Source organism: Phoca vitulina, unplaced genomic scaffold (genome assembly GCF_004348235.1).
Source record: "Phoca vitulina isolate PV1807 unplaced genomic scaffold, GSC_HSeal_1.0 scaffold17, whole genome shotgun sequence".
Lineage (NCBI taxonomy): Eukaryota > Metazoa > Chordata > Mammalia > Carnivora > Phocidae > Phoca > Phoca vitulina.
In genome coordinates, this window is record NW_022589720.1 from 4401943 (window position 1) to 4428113 (window position 26171).

The 26171-nt window shown below is 44.1% G+C and overlaps 1 long non-coding RNA gene across 1 annotated transcript in view; it reads left to right on the plus strand.

The window, feature by feature from the left end:
• Positions 1-914: 914 nt before the first annotated feature.
• Positions 915-26171, plus strand: part of LOC116639127 — a 33558-nt gene continuing 8301 nt past the window's right edge. Inside the window, exon 1 of the long non-coding RNA XR_004300770.1 lies at positions 915-1394. This is a non-coding gene — a long non-coding RNA (uncharacterized LOC116639127). The remainder of the gene's footprint in view (positions 1395-26171) is intronic.

Below are 26171 nucleotides of genomic sequence, written 5' to 3' on the forward strand. Positions count from 1 at the left end.
GAGCTGCATCTCAGGCAGACATCTGTCCTCTGTGACTACAGCTCGCGCTGGCTGGTACTTCCCCCGGGGCTTCAGATCTTTCTGGAGGCACCATTGCTTATTTGCTCCCTTAACCCTCTCCCTGCTTTCTAGAGTCCCTTCATTATCGATTCTTCATTTAAACCACTGGTATACATTCTGTGTCCTCACTAATACGCGCTGTTAGTTCACACGTGTACTTACTTTTGTCGAATTAAATATTCTGAAGAAGGAAATTTCCCAAGAAACATAATAATGAATTTGAACTTATGCTGTATTAAAAAGGATGAGATTTGAATTCTGTTCTCCGGATGCTTCATTTTCCCTATCCCTGCAGTATTTGAGTGCTAGAAATGAATTATAATCTGAATTACCTTTGTCAAAAATATATCTTTTCATTCCTTTTCAAAACGAGGCTTTTTGTTTGCTGACTGTTTTGGATTGAAGTATAGGATTTGGAAGTACTTTTTGCCCCTCTATTATCTGGGGATAAACAGGTAAATTGTATTTTATTTTATTTTTTCTTTTTTTTTTAATTTATTTTATTTTATTTTATTTATTTATTTGACAGAGAGAGACACAGCGAGAGAGGGAACACAAGCAGGGGGAGAGGGAGAGGGAGAAGCAGGCTTCCCGCTGAGGAGGGAGCCTGATGTGGGGCTCGATCCCAGGACCCTGGGACCATGACCTGAGCCGAAGGCAGACGCTTAATGACTGAGCCACCCAGGCGCCCCAGGTAAACGTATTTTAAATAATGGTTTTTCCTGTACTCATGCTTTGGCAACTGACAGTTTTAATATTCCATCAATGCCTGGCTTGCTGGGGTCTGTTTACAACAGAATAATCTGTGTGCATGGGGGAGCTCTTTGTGAACCTGTGTGTGTATGTGTGTACATGAGGGAGAGAGCGAGCCAGGGAGACACATGTCCCTACTCCTACATCGGCCGATCCTGTGCTTTTGCATGTTCATTTTCTGTCACTTCAAACTCAGCAGACCTAAAGAGACAGGCCTTGTGCTTGCAGTGGAAACAGAGTCAATGTTTCTGGAGGTCTGATTACTAAGAGGTGGAGCAATGTGTGAATGAAGAGGGACCCGGCATGGAGCTAGCTAGGGAGAAAGAACTGTATTCCAGACAAAACACAGTGAGAAGGAAATAGGGAAGCAGACCTGCTCTCCCGGGAGGCAGTGGGGAGACGAGAACAGGGGGGAGGGATGAGGAGAGAGACTTCTGTCGATAGCATCACGGACTTGAGAATATGTGCGAGGGTGCAATCCAAGCTCTTACTTCAATGTGGGGGCAGACATATTTGAGACTCGGGGGGCATTGAAAGCACCTTATCAGAGGCTCCTATGTTCACCCTGAACTCAGAGGGAGGTAAGACTTTCAACTCAGATTGAAGGGGGGCAGGGGATGGTTGAAATGTTTCCTAAATCTCTTTTAATTTATAAACTCTCTCTTCATCTCTTGTGTGTGTGTTTACTCTTAATTTATTAGTTAAAGGAATCAGGACATTTGTACTATAGAGTTTCCCAGACTCTGGATTTTGTTGATTGAAACCTGTGGTATCATTTAGCATGGTCCTCTGTATTTCCTACCACGCGATAAATGGAGCTAGAGGTTTGATCGAAATTCAGGTTTAATTTTTTCCCCCATAAGACTACTTCAAAGGTGGCTCTCCATTCTTCAATCGGAAGGCACGCAATGTCTGAATGTCTTTCATTTTGCTAGGTGAGCAGCCATTGATGATCAATAATTTGATCTATTCATTTTTTAGGGATGACAAGTAGTATAATTATAATTCTATCTGTCTGTCTTCGTGTATTAGCTAGAGTGTTTCTATACAGTGAATATTCTCTTCCACTATTTGGAAGTCCAATGATATACTTTACATGGAAAGTCAGGATGGATCTTGGAGTTTCCCTGTGTTTATCAGTTTTCAAAAGAATGAGTTAGTTCCTTAGCATCCCTTAACTGTGATCAGTTAATATTATTCTTTTTTAGAACCTTTAGGAACACAAGGATGTAAGCATCTTTTTTTTTTTTAAAGATTTTTTTCTTTATTTGATAGAGAGAGACACAGCGAGAGAGGGAACACAAGCAGGGGGAGAGGGAGAGGGAGAAACAGGCTTCCTGCGGAGCAGCAAGCCCGACGCGGGGCTGGATCCCAGGACCCTGGGATCATGACCTGAGCCGAAGGCAGACGCTTAACGACTGAGCCACCCAGGCGCCCCATAAGCATCTTTTATATGCTTCGATCTATCGCAGTTATTACCCTGCTGACACTCCAAATGTCCCCTCTTTGGCTAATGAGAGCCTCAAAGTTCAAATTTGCCACTGAGTTCTTTGAGTGTGGTGCTGGTGGTCTTCTCCAGCTCCCTTACTCAATGGTGTGACATGATGATTCAGTATCATTTCATGTGTCCCACACCGAGGACCTGAAACTGCTATTTCTCCATGGAGCCTTGGCTTGTTTTGTGGGAAATGGTATTTTAAGACCACGATGCAGTCATATTTTTAAACAGCAGACATATAGTTATTTCTTGATTCTTTTCCATTTGAGCTATGATTTATTGATATACTACCAAAGATGAGCTTTTAACTTTCCCTTACACACTCTTATCCTGCTCCCAACAAAGCACTTAGTATTTGAAATACTAAATTTACTTGTAAAGGATTGATTATTTGTGAAATTATACATTTATTGTCTCCCTTCTCTCAAAGTTTTGGAGATACCCCAAGAAATAAAAGACTTTAAGTCCAAAAAAAAAAAAAATACTAAGATGAGGTCAAAATTCCACATGTGGCTGTCCAGTTTTCCCAACACCATTTGTTGAAGAGACTCTTTTTTCCATTGGATATTCTTTCCTGCTTTGTTGAAGATTAGTCGACCATAGAGTTGAGGGTCCATTTCTGGGTTCTCTCTTCTGTTCCATTGATCTATGTGTCTGTTTTTGTGCCAGTAACATACTCTCTTGATAATTACAGCTTTGTAATAGAGCTTGAAGTCCAGAATTGCAATGCCACCAGTTTTGGTTTTCTTTTTCAACATTCCTTTGGCTCTTTTGGGTCTTTCCTTGCTCCATACAAATTTTAGGATTATTTGTTCCCATTCTGTGAAAAAAGTTGATGGTATTTTGATAGGGATTGCACTGAATGTGTAGACTGCTCTGGGTAGCATAGACATTTTAACAATATCTGTTCTTCCAATCCATGAGCAGGGAACGTTTTTCCATTTCTTTGTGTCTTCCTCAATTTCTTTCGTGAGTATTCTATAGTTTCCTGAGTACAGATCATTTACCTCTTTGGTTAGGTTTATCCCCAGGTATCTTATGATTTGGGGTGCAATTTTAAATGGGATCGACTCCTTAATTTCTCTTTCTTCTGCGTCATTGTTGGTGTATAGAAATGAAACTGATTCCTGTGCACTGATTTTATATCCTGAGATGAGATCAAAATTCACTGAGACTTTGTTTTGTGATTGCATCCTGTTTCTTAAACAACTGCTTGTTTTCTCTTGAGTTCATAACTACCTTCCATTTTTTTCTATTTCTTGATTTTCTGAGTTTCTGTAATTGATCCTTAAGCTGTCTTCCCTGTGTAGAACGTCTTCTCATCACACTCAAACACATCGAGTCATCTGTCAATTTCCCTTCTCATTTTCTTTTTTCTTTCTTAGACAGCTCTTCTCTGGAAACATCAATCCAGGCTGCTTTCTACCCCAGTGTAATATGGTCATCCTGCGATTTGCCTTCACATGGCCTTTGCTTTTCTTTTTTGGAAAATTCTGCTATCCATATTCAACATTTTATACTTAAAAAAAAATTAGTCCCTATTTTTGATGGAGCTTCCTCTCAACTGTATTCTAAGAAAAATCCTTCAAGGTAATTTCTTTCCAAGTGTGAATACTTCATCATTCAGCTGAATGTAACATCTTAATTTGGAAATAATTTGAAGAAATTTGAAGATATTTTTTCATTATGTTGTGAGACCAGTGTTGCAGTTGATGATATTCTGATTATCCATCCTTTATTTGATTTTTTTCCTTTTTGCATACTTTGATGTCTTTATCATCAATGTCTTGAAACTTCCTAAGGGTGTGCATTCCTTTTCATATTGGGAACTCCGTGGGACCATTCTATATGGCGACTTCCTGGAAACGGCCTTTCTCTGGTCATTCCTTCCCTTGCAGTTCCCTTCTTCCTTTATGCGGCTCCTATCAACAGGATGTCATATATTCTGAAACAATCTTGTGATTTTCTGTCCCTTTCTCTTTGGTTATTCATTTCTTTGCCTTTGTATTCTATTTTTTGGGCAATTTCCTCAACTTTTATTTTTCTTCAAGGAGCCAACTGAATTTCTTTTTTATGTCTACCATAACGTTTTTAATATCCAAGAGATTGTTTTTGATCTCCAAATACCCCCTTTTTACGGGATCCCATGCTTGATTCATGTTTGCAACCTCTTATCCCTCGAACCCACTAAGTAAAATGGGCTTTATTATAAGGTTCTTTTCCCTTCCTTTCGGCATTGTCTGTTTCCTCCAAGTTCTTTTTTTCCTGTTTGCTCATTCTGAGCTCTGTGTTTCACGATAGGCCCTTCCACACCTGTCCCAATCAGTGGCTGCCTGCCCGTGTTTCAGAGTGAGACATTATGCAAGGGCCTGGGACTCTGCGTGTTACTGCTTATAGAGTGGTGGCCTCCACTCCAGGGCAACCTAGCTGACGAGCCCTTGACTGGAGGGCAGTAGCCAACTGCCCTAGAAAGAAATCTTCCCATCTGCTGCCTGGGAACAGGAGGAGGGCCACTGACGTGCCAACAGGCGAACGCAGGAGGGCGTGGTTTCCCCACTCAGGGGATGGCATTCACCTGATTCTGTGTTTTCGGTAGGGCTCCCTGCCAAGTAAAGCCTGGCGCCCTTTAGTTCAGAGGGGAATTCTCCAGTCTTCTGCTGAGGTAGAGGAGGAGAGACCCGAAGAGACTAACTGGCTCTAATGCAAATTTTCCACCATCCCCATCTGGGTCTTCAGAAGTTCCAGTGCCTGCCTCCAGTTCCTCAGTTCTTCCGGATTTCTATGGCACAAACCAGCTTGCTTCTTAGTGTACTCTCTCTCTGACCTGGGGTTTCTGATTTCTTGCTTGTTCTTCTTTAGGGCAAGGACCTGAGCTCCTTTTTCTACATTCATGCTGAGCAATATTGTCTCTTTTTATGGCCTCAAGTACATCTGAATGTCTATAATTTTTGTTAATCTGGGTCTACCGAGAGGCAGATGCCAACATGGTTTTAGACATGCAAGAGAACATTAGACAATTTAACCCACATACTAACTAGCACTTATCATATTCCATGACGATACGTGTGATTCCTGGTGAAAAAGTCCTCACTGGCCTGTAAGTGTCCTGAGAGGGACAAGGTGGGCTGCCCATCCCCGGCCCAGAGCACATCGACTGCATGGAGCAGGCTCTCGATTTATGTCCATGGGCTGAATGAATAAAACGCAACTGGCTAGAAGCTGAAAATACGAGTTAGATCCTAGGAAAACTGGGCATGTAGTTTTTTGCATTGTGAATTCAGGGAGGAGTCTTCTAAAATGGCCCAAGAAGGCAAGGGGCCGCAGCAGGAAAGGTATCACCCTTGGTTTCCTGCACGGGCTGGCCTTACTCCCTGTTCTGCGGTTGCCAACATCAACAGTGACTCTTACCCTTAGGAGAGGGGAGATTTGTCAGAATTAGCAGAAATGAAACACCGCACTGGGAAAATGCACTCGCTGTGGCCACAGGACTCGAGGCGGCCGTCCGGTGCCTGCTCGCTTTGCTAGGTAGCTGCTCCAGAGTCTCCTGTCTTCACTGAGCCAACCCAGAAGCAGAAACACCATCCCAAAGTGGGAGGTTATGTGGGGTTAGGGAGGGTACGATGGATGGTCTGGCCGATGTCCGCCTCAGGCACAAACCAAGAGTTTCCATAACTGTTTAACAAGAATCATTATGTAGCTTCTGCTGAGCTAAGTGGGGAGGGCGTTCAAAGTGACCGCTGTCTTGTCTCTGTTAGGGATCAGATGTGTGTGCGCCTCCAAAATTCACGTTAAAGCCTCAACTCCCAACACGATAGTGTTCGAAGGTAGGGCCTCTGGGAGGTAATGAGGTTTACACGAGGCCATGAAGGCGGGACCCCCACAACAGGCCCCAGAAAGCTCCCTCACCCCTGGTGCCCCGTGAGAGCACAGCCAAGGAAAGGTTCATCTGTGAACCACGCAGGGGGCTCTCATCAGACCCCAGATCCGCTGGTTCCCTGACCATGGCATTCCCAGCCTCCGGAACAGTGAGAAATAAATCTCTGTCTTTTATAAGCCAACCAGGCTATAGTGTTTGTTTTTTAGTATTTTTGTGATAGCTGCTCGGATGGAGTGAAACAAGGGAAATTGGCCTAATGAGAGAAACCGAGGAGAGTTTTATGACAGTCGAGCTGAGCACAGTTGGTCGGTCTGCAGTGAAGGCGGGGTTCTGTGGAGGGTGGCAAGGGTGATGCCCCTGTGGTAAGAAAAGCAACAGAATGGAGTGACACAGTGCAGGGGACCTGTGTGCAATTCGATGGCACCACGATGGGCAGGTGCCGGCAGGTGGCAGAGGCCGCGCCCAGAGCTCTGGTCGTTTGGGGCTCTGCTTCATAAGAGGGCCTTTGTCAAACCAGGGCTATTCTAGAAGAGTGTCCAGGATGGTGAAGCTCCCCGTACAGGTGGTTAATTTAAACATTTATCAGAGGCTGATTGACCTTTGAAAGGAGACTGTCCATGTGCAGAAAGGTCACCTAACGCAGGAAGGTTTGTTTATGATGGAATGGCACATTTAAAATGAGACTCCTGGTTCAAATCCAAATCTAAGAGCTGCATATATATTTTTCATATGATGATATATAATGTCCAACAATGAAAATCAGTTGTCCTGTAATGTGGCAGGTGAGCTTGGGAATTTGCAACCTCTTTGGCCTCTAAGAACACAGCTATACACACACTGATGAAAGATATGGTGAAGTATCTACTACCCCCTCCAAAATTTGCTTTGCAGTTGGCAGAATCTACAGGATTTTGTTCTTCAATTGTAACTGAGCAGTTCGTTCCCTGGCAGCCTTGGCGGGCCCCTTCCCCTCCGAGGTGGCGTATTATCTCTGAAAAAGCCCCAGAGTGTCTACCCCGGGTCAGCTGAAAATTGAGCTTGGAGAGGCAGTTCCTTTATGTGCAAATGTATGAGAGGCAGGTGCACCATCTGAGCCTTCCACTTTGATCCAGTCCTTTCCTTGCCAATCCTCCCAAGTCCAAAGGGACACCAAAGACACAGCCTAGACAAGCATGAAGCCTGACAGTGACTTAATTGGAGCAGGTACAATCTACCAGCCCATGACCTCACAAAGAACTAATTTAGAATGAACAGCCTGGATGCATCTCGTGCCCTCCGAAGAGACCCTCTCTGTTCCCTAAGTGGGAGAGGAAGTGATGGATCACAATTTTTCCTCTGATTGTAGGATTCAAAGGCCAATTAATGTAACTTTTGTGTAATGCTGCACCTTTTTCTCAGTGGGGCAGTTGTTTTACAAAATACAAAATAAAATATTTTAAGCTGGAATTTAAAAAAATGAAGACTGCTGTAGGTCTGTCAGAGACTAAATGTTCTGTGAAAGAATGCTCTCCCCTGTCTGATGTACTATTCTAATGAAAAAATTAGGCATTTCCTGTGCTTGGCCTCTTCCTTCTCTCCAATCCCAACTGAAAATATGGCTCTCTTAACAGAACCTATGTACTTGAAGATCATCCTGAGGTAGATGAGCGTGACTGAAGAAATTATACTTTAAGCTTGATCATTCAATGTGTTACTGTCAAAGAAGCAAATCTCTAATGGTGGACTTTTTTGAAAATACATCTCCTGGATGGGGAAGGTGTTTGGGGGAGGAGTTTGATTTGGGACCCTTCCATTTACCTCATCTAGTTGCATCTCCCTGAGAGTGTCACTGAAGAGAGAAGAAATCTCTCCACTATCCCCTAACCACCTGGCTTTGAGTAACCAGAGACATTCAGATTTTCTTCAAGAGCACTGTAAGCATGAGTTCTTAAGAAGCTTGACATTTTCCACCGTGCCAGTGGTCAGGGGCGTGAATGCAGACTCAGAAGACGTGGACTCGACTTCTGTTTATGTTCTACCCACACCATCACATGTCCTGGATCATGCACTTGCTCCTGAGCTATAAAGCTGCATCGTTCTCAGGAGACACTGGACCCCAGGAGCTCGGGGCATTGACTGTGTGGCCTCAGCAGCCAATCCCAGGCTGGCCACAGGGCCTCTGCATCGGAGGGGTCCTACAAACATCAACAACACACTGCATAACCTGTCTCCACTCTTTCCTGTTCTGCTTGCACTTTGGGGGTGAAAGTCACTGCTAAGAACACCTTTGAGAGGTGAAGGACAGAGCACGATTTCCATTTTTGAGAGACTCCTACTTAAACGAGAAGCACGTTGGAGAGATGGTTGAGGAAGACCGTCCTAATGACGGAGTTTTAGGAAGTGCAAGTTCAAGTGCAGTCTTTTCATCCTAATGACAGAGTTTTAGGAAGTGCAAGTTCAAGTGCAGTCCTTTCCGACAGAGGGCAGGGCATGGGAGGTAGACGTCTGAGGGGCAGAAGCGTGGCGGGAGAGAGAGAAGGGAGTTCTCGGTGAGGACAGCACGGCCACCCTGTAACAGTCCATCAGTTCTGGAGCCCGTAATTCTGCAAGACCTTGTGTAGCCTCCTCCGAGGGAAAGCAGCCATGCACAATGTTCCAACCAGACGGGTTTCCTCAGACCATCCTCTGAGATGCGTGCCTGGCTTCATCCGGCTCTGGACCTGCCTCCACTCTTTGGGATGTAAATGCAGCACTCTGTTCTGCTAAATGCACCGCCCAGCCTGTTCTCCTGTTCCGGGTGGGTCTCAGAGGAAAGGAGGGTTTGTATGGAATCATGATGCCACTGCTCTGAAGGCACAAATCTCTTGAGAACATTAGGGCGCCTTTGCTTTAGGGATAAGCTAAAACTACTAGGAGATACACTTCTTGCATGTACTGGTTTGAATATTATATAGAGCACTCTGCAAGTTTTCTTTTTTCCTTTGTGCTGTTATGGATCATTTTTAATCAGGTATTAGCAGAGATGGAAAATCCAGTGTGAACACTAAGGAGTAGTATAGAAAATCCAATTTTCCACTTGGCAATAACAATGATATCATGTGAGCATTCAGAAATAGAGCTGTAAAGGGTGCAAACAGGAGTAAAGATGAACTTGGCTTTCTGTTTTAATTCCAGCCTTTGTTTATTCCTTGAGGTCCCCTCAGGCTGTTTATGGGTCCAAGGCCACACAGCACACTGTCCACCCGAAGGACCTTCCTTTAGATAAATGGAACCCCCACTTACGGGGAGTAGAGGCGAGGGTGTGCTATGCACTGAAGGTCCTTTTCCCCCCAGATTCATATGTTGAAGCCTAATCCCCCATGGGATGGAGGCAGGGCCTTTGGAAATGATTGGGTCACGAGGGCGGAGTCCTCAGAAATGGGACCAGTGCCCTGAGGAGAGAGACCCCAGAGAGCTCTCTCCCTGCTTCTTCTGAGGACAGAGCAAGGGGACAGCCGTGAGCCAGGGAAGGAGTCCTCGCCAGACACTCCAGCCTCCGGAACTGTGGGAAGTAAATGGCGCTCGTCCAAGACGGGGGCGTTTGAGAGGGTGCCCCACGTGAAGGCCTGCGTTTGAGAGGGTGCCCCACGTGAAGGAAGGCCTGCGTGCAGTTCAGCACAGTGACTGTGAGAGAGACACAAGCGTAAATCAGATGTCTATTTTCTGCACAGGAAAAAATGAGGAGACAGTGCCCGTTTTAGCAGGCCTAATGCTCTCAAAACTCTCCTCCGTAAAGCTGTGTTTGCACGTTCTTCTGCTACACGTAGTCTATAAAAATAAAATCTTGCTCTGCCAAGCAAATGGCTCACAAGCCACATCCTCCATCATCACGAAGGCAGAAAACAAGATTCTTCAAACAAGGCTGATGCCTCGGCATCCGGCCGTAACTGGCCTTAAGCGGGGTGGCTGGAGTGCATTTCTCAGCTCTATTTGCAATACCTATGTTGCCACCTGGGGAAGCTTCTAGCTGCTAAGCCGTCATAAACATCTCAACATTCAGTGTCATGTTTCATTTTAGTTTCCTCTGCAAGAAGCCCCAGCTGTCCTGCCTCAGGGAGAGTAGTCAGCAAAGACTAGCACATTCAGACAGGATGGAAAGACCTCCCTTCCCGAAGTCCCAGGCCTTTGGGAAGAGACCTGACCTTTCCCTAACCGCATGTGGGAGCAAAACACCGGGCTGCAGTTCTTTGTTGCTTTTTTAAAAATGAACGAACTCTTCTCTGAGGACTCCACTCCTGAGGCATCAAGGAAATGTGCATCTTTGTTGCTTTGCTCTGCCTGGGGGGATGAGAAAGGCTTCTGCCATCACTATGTTTCCTTCTTCTTCGTCTTCCCCCATCCCAGCCTCAGCCAGGGCCCAGAAGATGATGACCCCTGTGAAGTGCCACAGCCCCTGGTTCCTCAGCTTTCTAGAACCGGTGCAAAGAGCACCCATGGGGAGCAAAAGATGGACGGCCATAACAAGTCAAGTAAATGAATGAGGTTGCAAACACACAGAGACCTGTGTTCAGAGATTGTTCCAGCATTTGTTTTTTTTAAGCATTCAAATATATAGAAGCAAACACGAATGCAAAATTTTTGTTTCTTTTCCTTTCATTTAGGACCTCAGGCTGTTCCACAAGTCTTTTCAAATCCAGAGAAGCCTGTAGGAGACATGCTGCATTCCCAGATACCCGGATTACGTCTGGATTTAAACCCAGGCCCTAGGGCCATTCTGCTCCCAGATGAGCAGATGTGGGCCTTGTCTCTCTGAAACACTAGGACCAGGCAGAAACGACTGGAACAAACCAAAGTCTTATTGCAGACCTCAAGCCAGCCAAACTCAAGAGGGGATGACTTCACAGATGCTGTAGGTACCATGGAAGCCAGCTGGTGTCCTAGGAACCCACTGGGATGTACCTGGCACCTGCAAAATGGTCCAGGGTCCCAGCAAAGCATGCTTCATTTCATTTTGTTCTGGAATGGAGCTGAACTTACAAATCAAGGGTGTGCCCTGAGGAGCCCTCTTTTTTATCCTTCCCATGGCTTTGCAATTATTCTGGTGGCAGCTGACCTTCCACCATTAAGTATGCAGAACCTGGTTTGTTGAGCTTTCTATTTCTTAAACAAACGAACAAATCTTAAAGTGTAACTATTCTGGAAAGGTGTAACCCCATAAACCTTGGTTAGCTGGTCATTTCTGAGAGTTGCGTGATGGGATTTAAGTCCTCAAATAAATGGATTACTGTCGACGCTTAGTTTGGAGGAAAGAGAAGACATTAAAGTGCAGCAGGAAATGAGGTGAAGGATTGAAAGGTGGTGTGATTCCCCGAGATTTTATCTATTTTTAAATGACAGCTTGACTGAGCTATAACTCACACACCATATACAGCTCACCCGTTCAAAGCATGCAGTTCACTGCAATGAGGCGCCCCTCCCACCCAGGAGAACGGCCATTACAAAAGACAAGAGATGACAGGTGTTGGCGAGGACCCAGAGAAAAGGGACCCTCGTGCACTGTGGGTGAGAATGCAAACTGGCGCAGTCGCTGTGGAAAACAGTGTGGAGGTCCCTCAAAAAATTAAAAATGGAACTACTGTATCATTCAGCAATCCTACTTCTGGGTACTTATCTGAAGAAAACACTAATTCGGCATGGTATCTGCACCCCCGTGGTCATAGAAGCATTATTCATGATAGCCAACACGTGGAAATGACCTAAGTTTTCATCAATGTATGAATGGAAAAACAGAAAAAAATTTATGTATATCTACATACATGATGGATATACAATAGACCATGGAATATCACAGAGTTCCAGTTATACGTATATAGGTATAAAAATATGAAGATACAAACTTCCAATTATAAAATAAGTAAGTTAAGAGGATGTAATATACATCATAGGCAACTATAATTAATAATACTGTAATGCATATTTAAAAGATGCTAAGAGAGTAGTGCTTATAAGTTCTCATCACTGGATGTAGAGTGTATTATGCGAAGTGAAATAACCCAGTCAGAGAAAGACAAATACCATTTCGCTCACATGTGGAATTTAAGAAATAAAACAAATAAACAAAGAAAAAAAGAGACAAACCAAAAAAACAGACTCCTAACTCTAGAGAACAAAGGGATGGTCACCAGAGGGGAGGTGGGCAGGGGATGGGGGAGATAGGTGATGGGGATGAAGAAACACACCTGCCCTGATGAGCACTGGGTGATGTATAGAATTGTTGAATCACTGTATTGTACACCTGAAACCAATATAATACTGTATTACCTATACTGGAGTTAAAAAAAAAAGTTCTCATCACAAGACAAAAAATTTGTAACTATTTATGGTGACATATGTTAAAGAGACTTACCATGGTGATCATATCACAAATCATCGTGAAACTAATATAATGTCAAATATACCTCAATAAAAATTTAGAAATAAAGTGTATAATTCAAGAGTATTTAGTATATTCTGACTCATGTGACCAGTGCCACAATTTTAGAACATTTCTATCCCCCCAAAAAGAAGCACCATATTCATTGCCAGTGACTTCCCACTTACTCCCAACCTGCCCTAAGCCCACTATTGATAACCACTCATCTACTTTTTATCACAATAGATTCCAGAAATTTTGCAGAAACAGAATCACAAAATATGTGGCCTTTTATAACCAGCTTCTTTCATTCAGCGTGTTTTGAAGGATCATTCCTGTTAGTTCATTGCTGGGTAATATTCTATTGTCTGGACATACCATATTTTATTTGTCAGTTCAACACTTGATGGACATTCAGTGTGTTTGCACTTTTTGGTTATTATTAATAATGCTGCTGAACATTGGTGTACAAGATTCTGGGTGGACACACAATTTGGTTTTTATTAGGTCTGTACCAATCAATGGCATTTTGGGAAACCACCAGGCTGATTCCAAATGAGCCGCACCACTGAACCTTCCCAACAGCAGTGTGTGAGAGTTCCCCTTTCTCCCCATCCTCACGGGCATGTTATCATGTCTTTTTGATTCTAGCCATTCTTGTGCGTGTAAAGTGATATCTCAGTATGGCTTTTGTTTGCATTTCTATGATGGCAATGATGTTGAGCATCTTTTCATGTGCTTATTGGTCATTTGTGTATCTTTTTGGAGAAATTTCTATTTGTGTACCTTGGTCATTTTTACAGCTGGCTATTTGTCTTTTTATTTTTGAGTTGTGTTTTTATGTGTTATGGATACAGGTCCCTTATCAGAATATGAACTGCAAAAATTTTCTTCCATCCGGCCGGTTCTTTTTATTTTATTGATAGTATCTTCTCAGGCACAAAATTTTAAATTTTGGTGAAGTTCAATTTATCTCAAAGTTCTTCTGTTGCTTCTGCTTTTGCTGTGATATCTTACTAGCCCAAAGTTGTGCTTCTTCTGAGGGTTTTGTAGCTCTAGTTCTTACATTAAGGGCTTTGATTCATTTTGAGTTAATTTTTGTATGTATGCGGTATATATACGAGGGATCCAAATTCATTCTTTTGTGTGTGGATTGTCCAGTTGTCTCAGAGCCATTTGCTGGAGATTATTCTTTCCCCCATTAAGTTGTCTTGGTGGCCTAGTTAAAAAGTCAATTGACCAAAAATGTTAAGGTTTATTTCTGGCCTCAATTCTATTTCATTGATCTTTAAGTTGGTCATTATGCCAGTATCACATTGTCTTCATTATTTTTGCTTTGTAGTAAGTTTTGAAATTGGGAGATGTTCTTCTTCAAGATTGGTTTAGATATTCTGGGTTCCTTGAATTTCCATATGAACTTTAGGATCAGCTTACCAGTTTCTGGAAAAAAAAAAAAAGCCAGCTGAGATCTTAATAGGGGTTGTGTTGAATCTATGGGTCAATTTGGGAAGTACCGCCATCTTCTTAATATTAAATCGGATCCATGAACATGAACTATCTATCCATTTATTTAGGTCTACTTCATTTCTTTCAACAGTGTTTTATAGTTTTCAGAGTATAAGTTTTGGACTACTTTTGCTAAATTTTTCCAAATATTTTATTCTTTCTAAAGCTAGTGTAAATGGAATTATTTTTCCTAATTTTATTTTCAGATCTTTTATTGACAGTTTATATAAATAAAATTGATTCTTATATATGAAATATGTAACCTGCAACCTTGCTGAATGTTTTTATTCCAATACTTTTTAGTGGATTCTTTCAGATGTTGGGCGTACAAGATTATATAATCTTCAAATAAAGATAGTTTTATTTTTTTCCTGTTTCATCTGCATGCATTATGTGCAATTTTCTTATGTAACTGCCCTGGATAGAGCCCCCAGTACAGCACTGGACAGAAGTAGTGAGATTAGAGATGAGTGTCATGTCCTGGGTTTAGGGGAAAGCATTTGGTGCTTCGTTGTTAAATGTGACGTTATATGAGGTTTTCATAGATGCCCTTTATCAGGTGAAGACTTCCCTTCAATGCTTTGTTTTTGAATGTTTTTATCATGAAGAGTTGTTGAATTTTATCAACTGATTTTTCTGCCTCTATTGAGTCATGTGGGTTTTGTCTTTATTCTATTAATTGACAATATTAATTGACTTTCAGGTTTTAAAGCGACCTCATATTTTTAGGTGAAATCCCATTGATCAGCATATGTGGTCTTTCTAGAATTGCTGGATAGAGTTTGTCAGTGTTTTGTTCAGGAATTTTTCATCTACATTCATAAGAGATATGGGTCTATATTTCTTTCATTGTACCGTCTTTATCTGATTTTGGTATCGGTAATACCAGCCTCAGTGAATGAATCTGAAATTGTTCTATATTCTATTTTTTGGAAGAGTTTGTAAAGAATTGATGTTAATTCTTCTTTTAATGTTTAAGCAAAAAAAAAGTTGGTCTTTTATCAGCTGAATATTTTAATTCAAAGCTGGTTTTTAAACAATACTCTTAAGTCAAAACACTACCAAAGACCACCAGTGGGTTTAATGAAAAAGGAACCTTTCTCCTGAATCAAATTGCACCTTGATAATAGAAATGTAAACAGAGCCTTGATAAGCAAATTTGATAATGGTTGCTAGTCACCCAAATTGTAGATGTGAAGGAATATTTCGTAGGACTCAGGGTTTGTAGTGGTACATTGAAACGTAACCACAGCACGGGTGGTCTGATGAAAAGAAATGCAGTAGAAAGGTAGATATTAAGCGCCCTCCTTCCCAAGCAACCAAGAGAGGCCCAGGAGAGCAGTCAGGGGAGGGGGCCAAACTTGCACCTATTTCTCATGACAAAATAGTGCCTGCAGCCCTGGACCTCATGGCCGGCCCCATCCCATACCAGCAGCCTGCAGGGCAGGCTCCTTGGCCTCTCCCCTCCTAGCTGGATGCCCCACAGCTGCAAATATCCATAATTATGGAAGATACCTCGTTTTATGCTCTGTGGTTGAAATAATGACAGTCTCTCTTTTTATTACTATTCTAATGGCTTCATGTTCTGAATCACTGTGATATTATTAGTAATGGCAAAGGGGTCTTATTTAGCATAGGCAGAATTTCCCCCATACATCACTTTAAGAGCGGATGAGCAAGCTGACAGGTTAACGAAGCTGCCCAGATACGTGGCTGAGCCATTACAGGATGCAGCAATAAACGGGAGCGTGTGGGGATGAGACAGGGGCGCTTTGCTCGGTCACTCATTCCGGGTGATATTTATCTGAAACGTGAGCTGTGTATCTCAGAACAGACGGCGCATTTCTTAATTGCATGGCTTTTATCCCAACAGCACTCCTTAAATATGCAGCATTTTACTTAGTACCCGGGGCTTCCAAAAATGTTTACAACCCTATCTCTAAAATGGGATAAAGAGAATCACCTTGAAATATAAAGGACACAGAACACAGCAAAGAGACAACACAGGTCCTGTATTAGTGTAAGCCACGGAGGCACAACTCTGTCTTACACAGGGTCTGAGCTGTGGCCTGACCCCACCCTCCCGGCACGAGGTGTGTGTAAGGGCTTGGGGATGAAGTTTTATTTTTCCTGAGGGTGTCCGGTGTTTCTCCTACACCAGGGGCTACGACTTGAGAGCCAGTTACTTTCAATCCAGTGTTCCATGCCTTCATGTGTTTGCATACCCTCATAAGTGAATGGTGTGATGGCTTCACCCTGATTCCACCAGGTGACTGAGACGTGGGCAGATGGCTGGCGGCATGAAGGACCATTGGGCAGGAACACACGGGCGCCCTGGTCCCAGGGAGAGCATCAGTGCTCCGCACTGGGCTTGAGAGACATGTGGGGCCAGGCCCCCGCCAGGGCTCACTCCCGCCTGAGGCCAGGACCCCAGGGCCTGTTCCTTTCCACCGTGGTAGCAAAACTGGCCCTAGATGGCGCATCCTGAAGTGTGATCTAGGCTCTTCTGGAAAGGCAGCAGCTTATGCTGATCTGGGGTGCCTTCATCAGGAGAGCACCCCCCTCTCTCCCTGCCCCTTCTGGCCTCCTCCTTCCTATCTTCCCCCCGGTTTGGGGGCCTTTACCCTCTCCTGTCAGCGTTGGTCCCATCAGCATCTCAGATTCAGCCCCCTGTGGTGTTCTCCCAGATTCCACTCTCACTAAACCCTTACGGCTGCTCACAGCATTAAACAGCAGAACGGGCGAATATCGTATTGTCTGCGTTCACTTGTGACGGGACCCTGGTCAGTGCTCATTCACATCTGGCATTGGCTGCGACACACTTGATACCAGGACACTAGGAACGACACTGAAAGATGGGGCCAACCTACGGGAGCCAGCCGGTCAGTCAGCGGGAACATGAAGAAAAAGCTTAGGATGCATTTTGACGATTCCAGAAATACGCGTCCTCAGGGAGGGACATGTAACACATGTGACTTATGCGGAGCTTGTAAACTCGTGTTCGGATTATCGGCGTCCCTCACTTGTCAGGCTCAGATGTGAGCGCCGCAAACCGGTGAAGTAGTGCAGACAGGAAGTGGGACCTCGATCCTTAAAGTACTTAAAGGCAATGACTAAAATTCCCTGCTCTTTCTTCTTCTGCCTTCTTCCCTTGACTTGCCCTAGAGTGTGAATATTCTAGAAAAGAAAAAGTAACAGGACTCGGCACGGTCCCAAAGTCAGCGATGGGCTGGCTGGTGAGGTCCTGCTTGGGAAGCCGCCGCCGTCTTTACAGTCAGACAAAACCATGGGACAACTGAGAAGCTCTGGCTTTAGTCCATCTTCCGAAGGTTCTGGAAGTCAGAAGCGGTAGAGGAGAAGATACAAAGGACGCTAACACAACTGAATCTGGCAACAAGAGGGAAGAAAGGGGCGGGGGAAAGCTTTGCAGAGCCCGACGTGACTTCACAAAGGAAGGAGGGCTAAGGCCTCTGTGTCTCAGTCCGTTCCAGCTGCTTTAACAAAGGTGCCATAGACTGCGTGGCTTGTAAGTGGCAGAAACCGGCTTCCCGTAGTTCTGGAGCCTGGGAAGTCCAGGACCAAGGCTGCTATCTGCTGAGAGCCCTCCTCTTGCTTCACAGAGGACACCTTCTCTGTGTCCTCAGAGGGCGGGAGGGGCGAGGGAACTCTCTGGGGTCTCATTTATAAGAGCGCAGATCCCGTCACCGGGGCTGCCCCTCCTGACCTACTCTCCTCCCAAAGGCTCCACCTCCTGACACCATCACCTTAGGGGCTAGGATTTCACACGCACATTCCGGGAAGGACACAGACATTCAGACTAGAGAACACTGGTAAAGGCCCTTTCTCCAGACATCCGTTTTGGGAAGAACCTTCACCAAAGGCTCACAAGCTGCTGGTGTCTTTCTGCTTGGCTCCCCCTTCTTCTTGGGGACTTTGGGTAAAATGCAGCGCTTCTGAGCAGAGAGACGGGTTAGGATGTCCCTTCCTCAGCACTGTCTTTACTGGGATTAGTGGGGAAAGTCTGTCCGTGCTCTGGGGGCTGGAGGGACAGGGGCCAACAGGACCAGCACCTCAGGAAGCTTGCACTGAGTCCCGCTTGAACTACCTCCCTGGCCGGGAGGACCCACGAATGCTCATGTTCTCAACACCCCATATTTGCAGTCCTGAAGAATCTGAGAAAGCCGAGACGGAGACAGGAACTCTAATGCAGAGATGAGGAAAGGAAATCCCTCACGCCCTCCTGCTTCTCACAATATCTGTGCCCTAGGGTCTATGCCTGAGACACTGAGAAGGGGTAGGTTCTCCTGTTCTCAGTGGGCGGCTCCCTGTTCCGCACGAGATTCCACTTAGGAACAAGAATCATTGAGTAGGGACCCTTCTCCATCCCATAGGCCTCCTCCTTTAGCTGTGTCCCCTGGTCCACGGGGAGGGGCGGCACCAACCTGCTGTCCCCCGTGTGTCTGCAGAAGGGGCTTAGACGCTCAGCTCAGTTTCTTCATCTGTACTAAGGAAAATAACTTGTAATTTGTAATCCACAGTGGAACAGATGGATCATTTAGAAATTCTGCTATGTTATTTTAAGGCTTAAATAAGCGTGTCCATCAAGGTGCTGCCCCTTTGGTAAATACTGCTACACTGTTTTACTTCCCTAGCTTTTTCTCCTGACCTGCCGATGTGCCCAGAGGCTCTGAGCTCCCCTCCTCTGCATTAAGAGAAACATCTGGAGATGCTTTATGAAGACACAAGGTCAATGTCTATCTCCAAAAACGGGCCGAATTCCAACCCATAGAACTATTATTTCCCTCAATCAAATCAATCTTTGGAAGGTAATCATTCATGGGATTTCTCAGCCTCTATAGTTATGTGAGTCAATTTCTTATTTTAAATATATAGATATAGACATAATAATATGTAGTATATGGTGTGTAGTTACATAGAATATGTATTATATACATGTAAAGTAATACATTGTGTATGTAATGTATCAATATCTGAATATCCTGTTAGTTCTGTTTCTCAGGAGAACCCTGACTCATACACTCCCCCAAAATAGATCCCATAATATGACTTCAGTGTCTGTTGAAGAGACATTGGAAATCTTTTAATACCTGTGTAAAATTATACTGCTTAGAACAGGAAGAGAGGAATCTGTGGCTCTTGGAGTCGTAGTTCAGAGCATAAGTTCAGGAACCAGATTGCCTGGATTCAAATCCGGGCTCCACCAAGTGCAAACAAGTTGGCATTATGATGGTTATTTAACCTCTCTGTGGCCCAACCCCCTCCTCATTTACGCAGCCATAATACTTATTGTAAACTTGACGTAAGTGTTTGCTAATATTATGACTATTATTACTATTATAATTACTACAGACATATATTAGAAGGAGTCTTAAAATCAGTAATGAAACTAGGATACTGAGTCAAGAGCATGTTGGGATGGAGCACCTCTCTCCTGGTAACAAGGAACTTCCTGTATTCTCCTTCCCAGACACATGCCCACCCACCCACATGGGTGTTCTCATAGCTGCCTCAAGGGGCTCCTCCTTGACCCCATCTTCTGGCCTTTGTCTTCCTCTTTCTCTTCCTCTCCTTGTCCTTCTCCTTGTTCTCCTCCTCCTCCTTTTAAATCTGGGAGCTTATAACTGACATGAGATGGGTCCCCCTTCTGTGGCTGAATTTAGAAGGGGTAAATTAGGAGGCTTTCGGAGATGATGTCACCTGGCCACATGAAGAGCTGTGTTAAAGAGGACACGATGTCAGGGAGAAGCAGAAGGGCCTCCTGGAGAGCTCAGAGCTCCTGAGACACATCTCACCACTGTCATCTGCTCTCTGGGAGTCCACGTATCCCTAAATTCACCCAGGGAGGAAATTCCCAGTTTAAGTAAGGTGTTTGTAACTTCTCTCTCTGAATCTCATTATTTAAGTTTTGGGGGGAAGTTTTGGATGATTCCTTAGCACATAAAACATAAAAGGTGACTGGCCTAGACATGAAGTAGACTTTCCTCTCATAGTTCCTTCCAAAATAGGAAACCAGTTTTGTGCATAGTCCTGGTTCAAGGAGGAGCACAGTGGCTAGCTTTGGCTTTGGACCCAACCCAAAGGCAGTGAAGATGCCAGTCGACCTACTACTGAGGCCTAAGGCCTAAGGCCTGGTTTTAAAATTTAGTGGGAAGAAATTCTTGTCTCATAAATTTGAGTTAATTTCTTTTGTGCTTGTGGCTTAATTAATAAGAGGGCCAGAGCTGAATAGATGGCAAGAGGTAAATGAAGAAGCCTTCAGGGAACAAAATGGGTTTTATGGGGGGAGCCCCAGTTGTCAGCCTGGAGTGTGCCGTCTCGAGCCGCTAGGGGATAGTCTACTTCCCTGCCTTCTCCCACCCCTGGAGCTGCTTTCCTTGCATTGCCTGGTTCCTGGCCCTCCTTTATCTTCATTTTTGGGGCCATTGGCACAATTTAACTCTCTTTCCCTCTACTTCCATTACCTGACCTTCCTCTCTTCTGTCCATAGTTAATGCTCCCTTCAACCCTCTTCTATATCGGCAGCAAAGGAAAAATTCTTCCTCTACCCTTCCAGCTCTTCCAGCTGGATGAAGAATTACATTTATATGAGCTAGGTTCAGAGGAGAAAAAACCCAAAGTTTTATTACATGCCTACAGAGGCCCGGTAACGAAATTGATACCTAAAGAAATGTCCAAGGCAGGCAGTTTTTATACTTTTTCGACAGACAACAACTTGGCGAGGAATTAACAGGATAAAGAAAACAGGTGTTTGGGAGCTTTAATTAGTAAGGAATTCAAAGCAGAATTTGGGCAGAGGTAGCAGATTAGAAAAAAAGTAACAAGGTTTGTTTCTACAGCATTCTTGGCTTAGAATTTCTTATCTCTGGTAATAAGCATGTCTTTTACTTCTTCCCACAGGGAAGGTACCTTTCACGTGGAAGATTTACTTCCTGCTTTCAGGGGGACAGAGGAGGGTCTGAGTGTCCTTGTACCGGCTGTTTCTTAATATTTAAAATAACCAATAAGCTGAAGTGTCACATTTTGGGGTGGCCTGCCATGGGCCCCTACATATGCCTATGATTACATTTAGGGCCCAACAGAATAATGCAGAATAATTTCCCCATCTATATCCCTAATTGAAGTACATCTACAAAGGAGCTTTTTCCATGTAAGGTCACCTTCACAGGTTGCAGGTGTTAGACCTGGATATCTTTAGGGGACATGTTCCTCCCTGCCACACTGGGACTTGAATTCTGATTCCCATGTGGCCTGAACTCCAGTCCCTGTTGTGAGATCCCTGGGACATCCCTCAATCCCTGGACATGATCCAGGCACTGGAATGGGCTGCAGTAGATCTTGGTTTATTTTTCTGCTTTATTTACGCTCCTGTGGCTGCAAAAAAAACAAATATAAGATTTAAAAACATGATAAATATAATCATATCCTTGGACAGTTTACATATTTCTGTTAGGAAACTTTAGACCTAATAAAAATTTTATGGATTTGCAGGCTATAAAATAAATATACCTAGAATCAATTACGTTCTTCCATACCATCAGTAACCTGGAATGAATCATTTATAAGGAATTTCTATTTACAATAGAAAGGAAAATATAAAATATTTAGAAACAAATTTAAGAAAGGACACATGACCTTTATACAAGAAGTGACCAAAGTTTATTGGGGAATATATAAGCCTTGGATACAATGATGCAAATCCCACTTTCTAGGTGGGGAAAGATAAATATGATATGTCAGTTTTTAGCAGATTAAAAGATGGATTCCACTTAGTTTGGGTATGATTTTCCATGGAACATTAGGGAAGGGTTTCCAAATTCATCAAGAAGACACAATCGACGAGTATTTGGACAGAAAGAAGACTAAGAAGGAGGGAAACGTAAGCTGGGTGGCTGAGAATGAGGCTGTGGAACCACAGGGACCAGGACTGAAAGCAAGTGCATCATGTCGGACCTGCGTCTTGAGGAAGCCATGCCGCCCTGGAGAAGTGAGTTTCCTTATTTGTGAAATGGAGGCACATCAACATCCATAAGTGAATTCTGAAAGGCAGTCTCAGAGCCTTTAAATAGAACTGATACAATGTGTTCTGGAAATCTGTTTCTGATGACGCAGGCCATATTCCCTGTGATGCTGGAGACGGTGCTTGAGTGTGATGACTCTACATAAAATTGTTCTGGGACAACAGAGAAAGGGAAAAATGAACACTTTAAATGAATGTATTGGTTTATTTCATGTACAATTAAACATGTATGCAAAGTATATTAAATAAGTAAAAATCCATTTCAACCATGTAATGGAAAAATTAATGCATTCGATTTGAACAGAAGCAATTTTAAAATATTCTCCTTGGAAAAATGGAAGATTGGCAGGATTTCAGCTTTCTTATTGTTCCAGCACTTTCTATAAGGTGTCTTGCATCAGGGAGTGGTGCAGCCAGGTTGTGAGGGAAGCAAGCGGAGCCTCCACACTGACCTTAGCAAGAACTAAGACTGCAGAAAGCTAAGAAGAGGACAGCGGGGCACACCTTATTCGTCAGAATTTGAAGTGCAACGGCTAAGCAGACAGACAATAAGCAAATGTAGCAGCAAGAGGCACAGGATGACTAAGAGCTGTCACAGGAATAAATGATCAGGTCTGCCAGAAAAGGTCTCACCTGGCAAATTTCCCCAAAATAGAAAGCAAATTGCCCGGATGCCCTTGAATCCTTTCCCTCGTCTCTGAGCTCCCGAAGAGTAATGCCGGCTCGTACAGACAGCTGCACCTGTCTGGGCACTTGGTCCCACCCTGACTTACCCTGGCAGGACCCTGGTCAGGCAGCCCCCTCACTCCAAGACACTCTCTGCAGAGTCCCTCCCCCTGGAGGGGTCAGCAGGAGCCAGGCCCCACCTGAAATCCCCACCGGTCCCCCTCTCCCTGAGGAGCACTTTCTGAAGAAACCCAGCACAGGAATTCTTATCTCTGGGAACCCAGCCTAAAGCATAACTAAATTTTTAAAAAATAAATGAAGACAGCAAAAAATGACAAATGGAAGTCCGGTGACACATTGAGACACATTTACAATGGATGTACGGTACAAAGGGTAACAGAAAGGGATTACTACAAACATGTAAGAAAAAGAGAAGGAACACAATGGGATAAAACAAGAAAGAATATGAACTGAAAACTCAAATAAAGGGAAATGCAAATGATCAAAAATATCTGGCCATGTGATTCTCATCGGGGACAAGTGAATAAAACAAGATTGATTTGTTTCCATCAGATTGGAAAATCTAGAAAATTTAATAATAATGAGGGTCCGTGGATGTGAAGGGAAATTACTGATCTCAAACACTGAAGTCTTTATAGCCACTTTGAAGGGCAATTGGAAGTATTTCCTAAAATGTAAAATCCCTCTGACCTGTGGCCCAGGAGTTTAACATCCTCATTTATTTATTCGTTCATTCAAAAAGTATTTGCGAAGTGCCAAGCATGTCCCCAGAACCGTCCTGGGCACTGGGATGTTGCCTCCAGGAACCTGGGCTCACACCGCCTGCTTTTTTGCCTCCTACACCAGGGGAAATGCGCCCCATAAATGCAGGAGCTCCTCGGTCTCAGTGAGCAGAGCAGAGGATCCAGGGTCCCTTGCAGGGTCTGGGTTTGCGCTGCGTGAGGAAGCAAGCGAGGGCTGGATGCTCTTGTGAAACAAAGACAATTGGGTGATTTGGATCTTAATTATCTTTACCTCCGAGCCGGGAGCATTACAGCCGAGCTGAGCTGACACTGGTAAGAGCAGCCTTCACTCAGGGCAGGTAGAAAGGTCAAACAGAACGACGGGAAACTTTGGTCCTTCTTGGGGCTGCAGGGTTGACTTAACTGTCTCCTTCCACAGGGTTATGGCGTAGCCATGCTGAGCATTATTCACGGCCCGGCCAGAAATATCCCGGTCTGGCCACGAGCAGCACCATCTTTTATTTTCTCCATGCAAACCACCTGACCCTCTGCCGCTGTCGGGGCTTGCATTCTACTGGGAAGGATAGGCAGTAATTCAGGTGAAAAATAAAGGGGGATAAGAGGTTAGGGAGAGATGTCAAGACAGGGTTGCTTTGAGACAGGGTTTTGATTCCTGAAAAATTAGGAATGTCCCAAATCCCCATCAATAGACAAATGGCCAAAGAAACTATAACACCCATGGTAGCTCACAAATAATACCATACATTTTTATACATATATGTGTCCATGAATACACAGAAAAAAGACATGGAAACGTATCAACCCAATAACTAATAATATCGGGAGAGAGAAAAGGACGTGGCCCTTTAAAGGGGACTGCAGTGCCAGCTAGAACATTGTAATCATTTTGCAAGAAAAGAAAATGTATCCATGGACTGCTTTTGTTACTCTTTGTAAAAGGCATAATTACATATGACCCTGAAGATATACCTTTATGCTCTACGTATCAGAAAATATTTTCAAATTTTCAAACATAAAACCAAATATCCATAACCATATGTGGAAATATGTATATAAAATATTTCCAGAAAATTCCACATAATATAGAAACCCATGCTATTCATCCAAACTCATTAGACTCTATTAAATAATCAAGCCAATAAATGTTTATTTATTGAGTTTCTGTAATAAGTCAAACTTGCTTGAGCATTAAATCTCTGTGAGGATTGGCTGCCAGGGAGGCACTCCCCCCCCCCCCGCCCTTGGCAGAGGCAGCAGACAGACAGCCTCCCCTGGCCTCCTTCATGCCCCCTCCTCCTCCAGGCTGGGGTCACGCAGTGACCACATGGAGGAGGGCTGGAGGGGGACACCCCACCTGGACCCAACACAGATCCCTTCTGAAGGTTGGCCTTTGCTCTGGGACCCCGTACTGGTTGCCAGCCCTCTGAGGCTCCTCCTGCCGGGTCCTCCCCTGCCCCCCTCGCCTCCCACAAGTGCCCTGTCCTCATTGCTCACTGTGGTTGGAGACTCCTCTGCCCCTCCTGCTCCCTTTCCCCTCTATTGTTCAACGGCATTCCTTGCATAGGCTCTGACTTCCAGCTCCATCCTCACCTCTGCTTCCCAGAGGACCGAGACTGACACAGAGGTAGAAGTTGTATCTATTCTGCTCCATCCTACAGCCCCAGCGCCTCACAAGTAAACACCAGGACAGAGAGCAAAGCCACAGACATGAAATACACCCAAACCAGGGAACAATCGAAGTGCAGAAGAAAGCTGTGTTGTAATATGTTATGCTTTTCAAATTAGCCAAATAAATAATGCTGATGAGTTGATTGCGAGGCTGGTATAATCACATCCTGCTAGTATTTATAATTAGTGTATCATTTTTCAAAGCTAGCTTGGCAACATGAATAAAGAACTTTAACCGTGATCCAGCAGCCCCCTGTCTCAGGACTGGTTCTAAAGCAATCTTTAAAGCAATTTTAAAAATAAAACAGGGGCGCCTGGGTGGCTCAGTCAGCTAAGCGTCTGCCTTTGGCTCAGGTCATGATCGCGGGGTCCTGGGATCGAGTCCCACCTCAGGGTCCCTTCTCCACGGGGAGTCTGCTTCTCCCTCTCCCCTGCTTGTGCTCTCTCTCTCTTGCTCTCTCTTTCAAATAAATAAAATCTTTAAAAAAATAAAATAAAAATAAGACAAAACAAGGAAACAACTAATAGATACCAAGTTAGCCATTGTGTCACTAATCGTCAAGTAAATAAAGTGCGTTTCCAACCATAGGAAACTGGTCACTTGAAGGAGGTCTATCATTTAGAAAGTAAGAGGCTGAAATAGAATTAAAATGAACTGTAAGTGGCTGTAGGAGCCACAGGGGCATGAAGAGAGCTGGATTTTCAGAATCTCGATCTTCTGCAACAGTGCTTTTCTGCTCCCGAGCACTTCCTTATCAGTGGTGAGGGAGAGGTGATGACCTTCATCCCTCCTCTGAAGTGGATACAACTGGAATCCCTGGCACGGGACTCTCCATTTCTCCCCGTGGGATAAGTAGAATTTATATCATGCTGGCATTCATTTTATCCCCTAATGCTCAATGCCCCGGAGTACACACTCGGTTTTGTTGATTTTCAGGGAGAATGATTCTGAAGCAGCTTATCGACTTTCC